The sequence below is a fragment of the Canis lupus genome, chromosome 4 (genome assembly GCF_003254725.2).
Source record: "Canis lupus dingo isolate Sandy chromosome 4, ASM325472v2, whole genome shotgun sequence".
Lineage (NCBI taxonomy): Eukaryota > Metazoa > Chordata > Mammalia > Carnivora > Canidae > Canis > Canis lupus.
Window position 1 is genome coordinate 72,297,744 of NC_064246.1, and position 10,758 is coordinate 72,308,501.

Below are 10,758 nucleotides of genomic sequence, written 5' to 3' on the forward strand. Positions count from 1 at the left end.
TTTCCACCTGCAGGATGGAGGCACTCCTGCCTACTTCATTGGGTTTTTGATGGGAGTCAAAATAAGGCAATTTTAAAAAGATGCTTTACCTATGCTAAAGGTGGGAGTGATAGAAAAATGAATTTATCAATGAGGATTATGTTAGTGGTCTCCATACATATTCATTCAGTGCCTTGCTTTTCTTTAAAATGGAGATAATGATATTGACCTACTTCAAAAGGTTGATGAGAACAACTAATTACTGTTGGTAAAACACTTTGAAACATGGAGTGCTATCTATGAAAATGCTAAATACTGACATCCTGATGCAATTGAAAGGATTAATTAGGGAACATTTGCTTGAACCTTGATATTCTAATGAAAGGTGTTTCTCCTGTTGCTATTTTTGTGTTAACTATTATTTTGTGCCATAATTTGTTGCATAGTAGGGGTCATGTTTGGCTTGTTTTTAACTGTTTCCAGAAAGAATTTTGATAATTTTTCTTGGAGAGATCAAATGGATTTCACTTTGTAAAATGTTCAAGGTCATTCAACTAAACTGACCTTTGCTTATTTCATGATGTCACTCACAGCTTCCTAGATGTTCTCATTCAAGCCTCTCTCTCATGGTCTCCTTGAAATACTGTGCTTAGTGATGGATTTGCAATCCCCAACTCCTCTATTTCTCTGGCCATTTTTTTTCCCACCAATTCCAAAAAAATTAGGAAGATTTTTGGGGAAAAATGACTATTTAATAGACTTATTGAGAATTAGGATTTGCTTAAAAATAAAAGTTGTTGCTTTTATTTTCCATACTTAAATTTCTAGATATACAGGCTTAGTATTCTGTTTTATTCTCTTAATTTTCTTGGTGGCAAAAGGGACTGCTTTCAGAATATCCTCATCCCAAAATGGATTTGATGAAATTTCATTTTCATGTCTTTCTACAATTGGATACAATTGCTCCAAATTGTTTGGCTTTTTTCCAATATATTGTGAATGATAATTGTGTCAGTCAAAGAACCTGGATGATTTCAGAAGCTGAAGAATTCATGTAAAGGATATCAGGCAGCCCACAGAATCTGTGGGGAAGCTACAGGCACAAAACGATGCCCAAATCATGTTGCAGAAGTGCCTTCTCTGCAACCCAAATCCTACAGCTTGCTCTGTTTGGATCCCTGATATTGGTGCCACCAGCTGCTGCCACCGTGATTGTCATCACTGCCTCTGAAAATCAGATGTCACTGCTGCCACCATCAACACCTGATTCTACAATAAATTTGGGCAGCCCTTCCTCTTTTAATCAATGATGAATCTAACGAACAGAGCCATAGGAAGGCTAAGAAATCCTGGGCCTGGAAATCCCATTTCCAGCTTCTGTGGTGGGAAAGGGGCTCTGCATACCTCCAGAGTACAGACGGGACTCAGGAGGGGTGTTCTGCAAACACTGGGAAGAGTTTCAGTTGCTGGGTGGCCAAGAGGAATGACAAACATCCATCTATAACAATAATAGGACTGTAGTCTATAAATATGTGCATTTGATTCCTTATATTTATACTTCCCCTGGAATAAATATTTAGATGTTTTTAATTTTAAAGATGTAGCTTTACTTTTTCTGCTTACAAGAATTAAATTTTGCTTGGGATGAAAAATTACATTATTTCATTATTTCATTATTAATCTCTGTGCTCTTTAGTCAATGTCCTCACAGATATTTTTCACACACATTTCCTACAGAATATTTCCTGTTAATACAGCATTAAAAATCCTCTCCCTGGCATATTTGGAAAATAATTATCATAAAAGCCAGTAGGGAGGAACAATGGACTTCTTTATTGTTATCAATAGTCATTTGTGTTTGTTTTTTATTCCTTCAGTTTGTGTCAGCAAAAGATAGCAACTGGTGCTCATACTATGCCAGAATTTTAACCAGCTCTGGATTAGTTGATTGCATCACTATGGTTTTAACTCCCACTGGCTTTCCTCTAAATCTAATTACTGATTTTATGGTTCTCGACATTGCTGATGATGAAAGCTTTTTTTTTTTTTACTCTTTTTTTTCCTGAGTACAGTGCCTAGCTCTGCCAACACCATGACAGTATGTTCGTGACTTGTGCAAACCAATAATGCTATTTGCAAAGTTTACCAAAAACTATTTCCTGAGGTCATCTCTTCAAATCTTAACTTTTCAGAGTTTCCATCTGAAACACATTTTGAATTCTTTCACTATCAAGATTTCCAATATTTTAAAATAAGTGGTACTAGTACTGGACAAGTAGCCATGTGGATTGCTGTCAAAGATGGATAACTCTTTTGGCTTGGGTATGTGCTGCTCAGCTATCCTAGAAGTTTTGGGAAAATTTTTTGTTTTTGTTCTAATGTAATTGAGGAGGCAAAGAAAGCTTTCAGAATGGAGACAGTGTAGATATCAACTGCCTCGTAATGAACGTTCATTCATTAGCATTTGACAATTCATCTGTACTCAACAGTATGTGTTAGTATATCCAGATAGGCTATGCTAAACACTCATCGTGAATCAAGCATAACTTGCAAAACTGAGAACTTTAATTTGGTTGGGGTGCAAATATTAAAGATTTTTTTTTCAATTTCTGTCCTAGCTGTGCTAGACAGAAGCATCCTTTCCCTTTCTTACCTATATCTCAAGAAGATCTCACGAATGGCTTGAAAGAGCTCCAATTTTCTGTTGAGTACTCAAAATTCCTAATGTCTTGGTGGGCTAATGCCAACAAAACATTGTAGAGGAAAAAAAATAAAGGAATTTAAAGAACTGTAAAGATCCTTCTAACCAAGACATGAGGGATGCTCCACCTCTGCTTCTCACTGGTGCTCACTAGGCACAACTCACGTGATTAAGTGCCTAGTTAGGAAACTCTGAGTACTTGACAGAGTAAATGGGAGCTATTATAGGCCATCCAGTGAAACCTCACTTTGAAAATGTTTGGCTTGCAGATCAATAACTCGTAAGACTGAAACGGCTCTGAAAAAAGTTAGCCTATGATCTATGACAGTACTGTGGTCTGGGAGCCCTGAATGGACATGTAGAAGGCACGTTGGGTTATTCTGACATAAAAGACCTAGGAGGATTCTTGAAGAATCTTGTTATGTTAGCTATGTTAGGCCTTTCCGGGCTCCTACCAATTAGAGGCCATGTATCTCTGGTGGATATGTGTATATTAAAAGATTAAGGGCAGCCCCAGTGGCTCAGCGGTTTAGCGCCGCCTTTGGCCCAGGGCATGATCCTGGAGACCCAGGATCAAGTCCCAGGTCGAGCTCCACTCCCAGGTTGAGCTCCCTGCGTGGAGCCTGCTTCTCCTTCTGCCTGTGTCGCTGACTCTCTCTGTGCCTCTCATGAATAAATTAATAAAATCTTTAAAAAAAAAAAAAGACAGATTAAATGGACCGTTGGTTATTGGTAACACCTTTTATTTATTTATTTATTTTTTTAATTTTTATTTATTCATGATAGGCACACAGTGAGAGAGAGAGGCAGAGACACAGGCAGAGGGAGAAGCAGGCTCCATGCACCGGGAGCCTGACGTGGGATTCGATCCCGGATCTCCAGGATCGCGCCCTGGGCCAAAGGCGCCTGGCGCCAAACCGCTGCGCCACCCAGGGATCCCTTGTAACACCTTTTATTTTGGAACAGATCCACATTGGTTTGGTTTAAAGCACAAAATTCTTCTTTTTCCAGGAGAATATGTTATAACAGGATCCAGATATTGACACTGTAAGTGCTGACCACCTGCTCTGTGTGTGGCTCCATGTTAGAATAACATGCTCTGCCTCTTTCTCTCTCTATATATATATATAATACACACTTGCACATATATTTATTTACATATATAAGTCTGTATATTTAGAGAATATACACATAAAAAATTTGTGGTAGCTAATTAGCAGACTGAATTTACTAAATATGTAGCACATACCGTTTAAGCTGCTCCTCTGGAGGGTTACTCTGTTTTGTGTAACTTCTTAAATGATCATCTCGTATAATTACTTAGTTCCTCTTATTTGGATTTTGGTTCCCCACCTAATCTCTGAGCTCTCCTGGGTTGCACTGCAGAAGGCTCTGCCTTCCTTCTACTCATTACTCCTTAGCAGTAATTAGTGGAGAGCTGCTGCTAAGCATCAAACAGGTGCAGCCCTTCAGCTGAGGGCGGAGTGGCATTTCTCCAAAAGCCATACCTTCCCCCCACCCCCCCAACCCCCGCCCCGCACATTCTGAAGGTAATGTGTTGACACGACAGGACACGGATGAAAAGACCTTAGAGAAAAGTCTATACATTACACAAATTTTCCTGTACCTAGAAGTCACCTAGGGATCTTGTTAAAGAGTAGACTGTGAATCAATAGGCCTGGGGCAGGGCCGGAGATTCTGCTTGTAACAAGCTCCCACGTGATGCCCGGGCCTCTGGTCGGTGGATCACACTCGGCTGATGCAAGGTTATACAGGTAATGGCCGCATCAGGGACCAGCACCTTCTAACCGTAGATGAAGAAGCCATGGGGGCACCTGGGTGGCTCAGTGGTTGAGCGGCTGCCTTTGGCTCAGGTCGGGATCCCGGATGTGGAGATAGAGTCCCCCATCTGTCTCCCTGTGGGGGGCCTGCTTCTCCCTCTGCCTATGTCTCTGCTTGTCTCGAATGAATGAATGAATGAATGAATGAATGAATGAATGAAATCTTTTTTAAAAATTGTATTTATTTATTCATGAGAGACACACACACAGAGAGGCAGAGACACAGGCAGAGGGAGAAGCAGGTTCCACGCAGGTAGCCCGACGTGGGACTCGATCCCCGGTCTCCAGGATCACGCCCCGGGCTGAAGGCGGCGCTAAACCGCGGAGCCACCCAGGGATCCCCAATAAATAAAATCTTAAAAAAAAAAAAAAAAAAGAAAGAAAAAGAAGTCAAAGCGCCTCCCCCTCCGCCCCCCCGCCCTGGCCGCTCCCCGACCCGGTAGCACCCCAAGGCAGCCCGCAGGGGGCCCCGCCGGCTGGGCGCGGTGGGCACGGCGGGCCGGGCCTCCCCTCCCCCCTCCCTCCCCCGCCCCCTCCCCGCCCCCCGCGCGAGCGCACCGCCAGGTGAGCGCCCGGGCGAGCGAGCGGACGCGGGGCCTCACGTGGGACACCTGCCGCCGCTCCTCCCGGAGACCCGGCCGACCGGTTTTACCTGCTGGCGGTCGGAGGAGGCGGGCGTCCTCCTTCCCCCGCCCCCCGCATCCTTCCCCCGCCGCCCCCGAAGCCGCGGGGCCCCGGGCGCGGCGCAGCAGCCGGCGGAGCCCGGCCCCCGCGCCGCGTGCGAGACTGTGGGGCCGCGGACAGCAACAGCAGCCACGCGGGGCGGGAGGGAGGAGCGCGGCGGCGGGAGGGGCGCGGCGGCGGGAGGGCGCGGAGCCGGAGCGCGCGGGGGGAGCGGCTCGCGGGACGCTCCGGTGCCAGTCAGCGGCGTGGGCGTTTGTTGCTGTGTTGGTTCCAGTTCCTCCCCGAGCCCGAGGCGAGAACAGCCCTCGTGGAACGGTTTCAAGAGGAACGTTCCACCGGGAGGAGAACTACTGCCCGTCTCCCCAGCTGGGGACGGATTCCCGCCCGGCCGCCCCGGCCCCGGCCCCGGCCACCCCCGAGCGCGCCGAGCGCCTCCTACCGCGGGCGCGGGATGCGCTCGCCGGGCCGGGGCCGCCGCTCCGCCGCTCCGCCGCTCCGCCCCCGCCCCCGCCCCGCCCCGCCCCTCCGCCCCCGCCCCGCCCCGCCCCGCCCCTCCGCGCCCCGGGCCCGGACGCCTGCCCGAGAGCGCAGCGCGCTGGGGACTAGGTGCCTCCAAACCCTGCCTCTGCCCCTGCGGTGCCTTCCTGCGACCTCGGGCAGGCGGATGCTTTGCTGAACTGCGTTAGCTCCCCTGTGATACCGACTCTGCTGCAGGACTCTGCTAAACACTCCATCCTCGCAGCCACCTCCTGAAGAAGTACTGTCTATGCATTTATTTTAAAGATTTTATTTATTTATTCATGAGAGGCACAAAGACAGAGGCAGAGACGCAGGCAGAGGGAGAAGCAGGCTCCTCGCAGGGAGCCCGACGTGGGACTCCACCCCGGGTCTCCAGGGTCATGCCCTGAGCCAAAGGCAGATGCTCAACCACTGAGCCACCCTGGCGTCCCAAGAAGTACTTTTTATTATTTTTTTTATTTTTAAAGATTTATTTATTTATGTATTCATGATAGACACACAGAGAGAGAGGCAGAGACGCAGGCAGAGGGAGAAGCAGGCTCCATGCAGGGAGCCCGAAGCGGGACTGGATCCTGGGACTCCAGGATCGCGCCCTGGGCCAAAGGCAGGCGCTAAATCGCTGAGCCACCCAAGAAGTACTTTTTAAATTGCCGTTCCGCAAATGGGAAAAGCGAGTCTTAGCGACGTTAACCGATGTACCCAGGGCCACACAGCGGAGGAGTGGTAGGGCTGGGATTGGAAACGAGGTGGTCTAGCTCCAAAGTCTATACTCTCACTACTGTACTAAGTCATGTTAAATAATAATGTGTATGTTAAAGTACCTGGAAAAGAGCAGGGGTAGCTATAGGCGCAGCATCATCAAACTGATCCTGGCTAAGGTGTAATGGACCCATTACCGATTTACAAGGGAAGGGACAGAGGCGGTGAGGGGCTACGTGGTTGTGGGAAAGTCATCAGAGACAGGTGACTGGGAATTGGGGAATAGGAATGTGGATCCCAGCTCCAAGCCGGTCACTGTGTGGTCCAGCCACCTTGCCCAGCCCAGCCCAGCCACCTTGCCAGATGTGTCCAGGGCCTAGTCAGGGTTAAAGACCTTTGAAAAACAGAAGCCATAGGGTCAGGACAGCCCAGTGAAAAGAGGCCTGAGTCTGTGAGTCTGTACTGAAGCCACCTACTGGCTGCATATCATCTACTTAGTACAAAAAATACTAAACTGTTGGTTTCCCTGCCATCTTGAAAAACATGTATTTTTTTTTTTTTCTGCAGTGCTATTTGGGCCTCTTAAGGATAAAATTCTTGGAAATGAGTCAAAAAATGAAATCCAAAAACCATGATGTGCACTTGAAACTGTCATTTATGTACACTTAAGGGCTGGTACAGACGTCTGAGATAATATATGGGAAGTGCTTGGGGATAAAAGCACTAGGTAATGGTATTTTAAAAGGGTACCATACATGTTTTGATTGTAATAACTTTCCTGAGAGAATGCTGTCACTAACATGTGGCTGCACTCAGAGTTTCATGTCCTGCCTTCTTGGTAAGGCTGTTTTCAGAATAGTGCACAGACAGGGTGGGAAAGGCCAGGAAACAGGTGATTTCTGGAAGCGGTACAATTTCTGCCTATGAAGAATTGTCATGGAGGAGAAAGGCAGATATTTGGGTTCTCCAGAGAGCAGCCTTTTTACCTTTCACCAGGCCATTGCCCATTCATCAGGACAGTTTGGACTTAGCTGGGAATCTATCCACTATGAATGAGGTAAATATTGCTGCTGTAACAAACTACCACAAATCTGGTGGCTTAAAACAACCAGATTCATCATCTAATAGTTGAGTAGGTTAGAAAGCTGACATAAGTCTCCCTAGGGGAAGGTGGCAGTCGGCAGGATTCGCACCCATTCCCGGAGGCCGTACAGGAGAATCTGTTTCCTTGTCTTTTCTGGCTTGTGCAGGTGTCCGTACTCCTTGGTTTATGGCCCCTTCATCCATCTTCAGAGGCAGCAACGGCAGGTCAAATTCTTCTCACACTGCATCACTCCTCACTCTCTCTTCTGCTTTCCTCTCCCACTTTTAAGGACCCTTGTGGTTACATTGGGACCATGTAGATAATCCAGGATAACCTCCCCATTTTAAGGTTCTCTGATTAGCGATTTAATTCCATTCACCACCTGAATTCCCCTTTGCCATGTAAGGTAACATATTCATGGGCTCTGAGGATTAAGACACGGACATCTTTGGGGGCCATTATTCTGCCTGCCGTGCACCCCAATTGCTTTGGTGGCAGGCATAACCTTAATTAATTCATAAGCATATGTTTAACACTCCGTGAAAGGTACTATTAGCAGGGACTTTGAGTCACAAAGACTTGTGTCTGTGTCCTACTGCTGCCACTTACTAGTTACATTATTTTGGTCCAGTTACACCACCTTTCTGATCCTCAATCTCTTCATCTGTGAAATGAGGAGAGTAATAGTACCTACCTTGTTGTTTCATTGCTTGAATTAAGTGAGATAATGCTAGAAAACACTTAGAGCCTAGCCTGTGGTAAGCACTTAATGAACGTTTTATTATTACTAATCTGTCTTGAGAATTGCACAGAGGCATAAGCATGGTGTCTGCCCTTGTGGAGTGTGGGGGAACAAGGCATCCTCACACATGTAATCGTGGAATTAGATAACACACAGGAATAGACAGTGAACGAAATAGAACAGTATCGTACTTAGGTGCTAACTGGGGTACTATAGCCAGTGCTATTGAGTGAAGTAAGATATTTTTAGTAAGCCGGAAAGGTAGGAATGACAGAAGCAGGACTGATGTCAGGACTAAAGGAAAAGTCAAATGTAGACCAGATAGAAGGGAAGATGTTGGACACAAGAGCATTTACACAACGGATTACAAGGTGACAGTAAATAAGGTGGTTTACTTGTCATCTTAAGGAATGGAAGGCTTGCGTAGGCATGTTCATTCATTTCCTTTTTTTCCTAGAATGTTTAGGGAGGGAGTGGACTATCAGGCTTGAAGGGGCCATCCTGGAAGGGCTTGCACAGTAGGTTATGTAGTTAAGATTTTCCCCATGATGGCAGGGAGCCATGGAAAGTTTTAGAGCAGAAGTAGATTCCTGGTGAAAGTAGTGTCTAGAAAGGTTCATCCAAGAGTAGTATGCGTGGGGAGACTGGTAGGAGGAGAACCCGCAGGTAGGGAGAGCTGTTAGGAGATGTTTTCAGTGGTCCAGATAATAATGGCTGGAGGAGATGTGATAGTGATCAGCCCCAGAGAAGAGAATGGATGCAAGAGACATGACAAAGCAAGAACAAAGAGACGCCTTCATGAGATAGAGGGAAAGGATAAAAAAATTCCTGGAAGTTTGGTAATAGAAATAATAGAAATCAGAAACGAATTCCCATTGAGTGTTCTGTGTTGAAGATGTTGGCAGGTCGTCAGGTGGCACATGTCCAGTAGGCTATTGGAAATGTGGAACTGGAAGAGAGAGAGAGAGCATAGCTAGATAATGAGATTTGGAAATCATTAGCAGAGAGGTGGTGGCTGAAATCCTTCACTCCTGCCCCCAGGCTTCCCGATCAAACCTGTTTTAACACCCACACTGGTGGATTCCTAGCCTCATCCCTCTTTTCCTTCTTGTTATAGGTTAGATTGTGTCTCCCCAAAATTCATATATTGAGTCCTAACCCCCAGTACCTCAGCATGTGATTATATTTGGAGATAGTGTCTTTAAAAAGGTACTTAAGATCAAATGAGGTCATCAACTGGTGTCTTTACAGGAAGAGGAGATTAGGACAAAGACACATACAGAGGAAAGACCATGTGAAGACACAGGGGGAGAAGATGGCCATCTCTAAGCAAAGCAAAAGGCCTCAGAAGAAACCACACCTGGAAGCACCTTGATCTCCAACTTCTAGCCTCCAGAATTGTGGAAAAATAAATCTGTTGTTGAAGCCGTCTAGTCTATGTCTATGACATCTTGTTATGGCAGCTCTAGCGAACTAATACTCCCCTCCAGGGACCAGTGTTGTCGTACCGCCGGCCCATTGGAGCTGAGGGCGCTCCATGCTGCCAACATATCCCTCTGCTTACATGTTAACAGGCTGCACCCCAGCCCCTCAAGAGATGGGTATGTTGTGGGTGGTATTGGGTGGTGATCAGAAATGTTGTTGCCTGTGAACTAGATAACCCTTCCTGATAACAGTGCTCTGGGTCTTGGGGACTCCCCATGATGGGAACTCTGGTGTTTAGAGCAGAGCTTGTGGAAGAGGGAGTTGGTCAAAGAAGCCTTTCTGAGCACCCAGCTCACAGCTGTTCGCGGCCTGCTCTGCCACCTGTTCCCAAGGCTGTCTCTGGCAATGGATTTCTCCATGTGCCTTCCTCGGAAAGCACGCTCAGAACAGAAAGAAATGTGGCCTTCCTCGTTAGTACGGCAGGAAAACGAGTTTTACCGCACATATAGTTCATACTTTTTTTTTAATAACCATTCTGAATCTTGGTTGGGCCCTGTTTTTCAAAATATGAGATAAAGTACGTGGGGGTTGAAGCCTAAGTTAAGCACTCAAAGTAGCCTTCAGGGGAAACAAACGGTGATATATTCGCACAACCACCTACAAAGAGCTTATCTATGAAAGGATAGAATAGCAAGTGTCCAGAAAGCTCTTGTTAATTCAACTGGACAGATTCCAAGCCCTGTCTTGTAGGCTGGTGACAGTGAAATATTCAGACCAGGACCGTGTCCTTGGTGACTTCTGTGTTCATTAGAGGTGGCCTCTATGATGGATGAAGGCCGTTATTATGAGGTAGGTGCTGATGAACTGTTCTTCATCTTCACAGAGGACAGAAAGAGAGCAAGTGGCCTCAAGGTGTAGCCAACGGAGTCATCCTGTCAGAAAGTCTGCTTCTAAGGCCATTTTTAAGGTCTGACTAGGTTGTGCTCTAGCTCCCTCCTCTGGGCTCCCTCAGTATTACCCTGCATTTTCCTCAGCGGGTTTACCACCGTGTGGAGTTGTTTAGGTGCCAGTTGGGACCAGTAGA

General features: G+C 46.5%; 1 long non-coding RNA gene across 1 annotated transcript; it reads right to left on the reverse strand.

Annotated features, from left to right (window-relative positions):
* Positions 1-4,685: 4,685 nt before the first annotated feature.
* LOC125755005 (uncharacterized) lies at positions 4,686-5,232 on the reverse strand. Its single transcript, XR_007410380.1, has 2 exons — positions 5,174-5,232; positions 4,686-4,876 (listed from the first exon to the last, which is right to left on the reverse strand). It is a non-coding gene; the product is annotated as an uncharacterized LOC125755005 (long non-coding RNA).
* Positions 5,233-10,758: the final 5,526 nt, after the last annotated feature.